Genomic DNA, 1,599 nt, shown 5'->3' with positions numbered 1-1,599 from the left:
GAAGAGCAAGAGGATGATATTCAAACCACAACCGAGGAGATGGCTGAAAATCAGGAAAATCCGCTACCTCCTACGATTTCCACTGATCCAGTAAATCATAATCATGCTCCACGCACTATGTATGATTATGCTAAACGAATTTAACAGGAACTGAGTCAAGTATAGTTAGGTCTACTATTGCTACAAATAATTTTCAACTGAAACCTTAAACGATTCAAATGATACATTAATTTGTTCAGTTTGATGGTTTTCAGGATAAGGATCCAAACAATCACTTGGCAAAATTTTTGGAGTTTTGCGACATATTTAAAATCAATGGCATTTCTGAAGACGCCATACGCCTTCAGTTATTTCCCTTTTCACTAAGGAATAAGGCTAAATAGTGGTTGAACTCATTACCACGATGGTCAATCAGTACTTGGGAACAAATGACCGAAAAGTTTTTACTAAAATACTTTTCACCAGCTAAAATGACTAAAATAAGGAATGATATCTCTTCTTTTGTGCAAATGGATTTAGAAACACTATATGATGCATGGGAGAGATACAAGGACCTGTTGAGAAGGTGCCCACACCATGGGTTACCACTCTGGCTACAGGTTCAAACTTTTCACAATAGACTGAACCCTTCGACTAGAAAAATGGTTGACGCGACCACTGGTGGGACTATCAATAATAAGACACCTGGGGATGCTTATGAATTTATAGAAGAGATGTCACTGAATAATTATCAGTGGCAAGTCATGAGGACAAAGCCAACGAAAGCAGCTGACGTTTTTAATGTCGATTCGGTCACCATGCTCTCTAATCAGGTAGAACTTTTGAATAGAAAAATTGATGGTTTTCTTGGTTCTTCACAGGTTCAACCAGTAATGTAGTACAATGCAAGTGGAGGAGGGACGAGCAATTCAAAATACCCATCTTATGGCAACATCATGGAAATCAAGCAATTAAATTATATGGGTAATAATCCTCGATCTCAAAATAATCCTTATAGTAACACTTACAATGCAGGATGGAGGAACCACCCAAATTTCTCATGAGGAGGCCAAGGGAATCAGAGACTACCACCACCTCCAGGCTTCCAACAACCACCTTACCAACAAGAGAAAAAGCTGAACCTTTAGGAGATGCTAACAAAATTCATCTCGGTGTCAGAAACTCATTTTTAGAATACCGAGACAGCACTTAAGAATCAACAAGCGTCGATCCAAGGGCTCAAAACTCAGACAGGCCAGCTCGCTAAATTGATATCTGAACGACCACAAGGTAGCCTACCGAGTAGCACTGAATCTAACCCAAGAGAGCAGCTCAATGTGATTACCATTCAAGATGAGGAAGGGTTAGTTGCACCTGAACTAGAACCAAGGCAAGAAACTATGGTAAGTAAAGGTAAAGGTGACGTGGACCACAATGACTAAAAACAGGTAAGTAAAGAGTACAAACCACGTGTACCATACCCTAATGCGACAAGAAAAGACCATTTAGACGAACAATTCAGTAAATTCCTTAAACTTTTAAAGAAATTACATATTAACTTACCGTTTGTTAAAGCTCTTTCGTAAATGCCAAACGCAGTCAAATTTTTCAAGGAGCTTT

General features: G+C 38.9%; 1 non-coding gene across 1 annotated transcript; it reads right to left on the bottom strand.

Annotated features, from left to right (window-relative positions):
* Positions 1–476: 476 nt before the first annotated feature.
* Positions 477–583, bottom strand: LOC128287418 (small nucleolar RNA R71). The gene has a single exon (XR_008278118.1). It is a non-coding gene; the product is annotated as a small nucleolar RNA R71 (small nucleolar RNA).
* Positions 584–1,599: the final 1,016 nt, after the last annotated feature.

This window comes from Gossypium arboreum, chromosome 13 (assembly GCF_025698485.1).
Source record: "Gossypium arboreum isolate Shixiya-1 chromosome 13, ASM2569848v2, whole genome shotgun sequence".
In the NCBI taxonomy this organism is placed as follows: Eukaryota; Viridiplantae; Streptophyta; class Magnoliopsida; order Malvales; family Malvaceae; genus Gossypium; species Gossypium arboreum.
The sequence above is the reverse complement of the archived record's forward strand: the minus strand, read 5'-3'. Positions and strand labels throughout refer to the sequence as shown.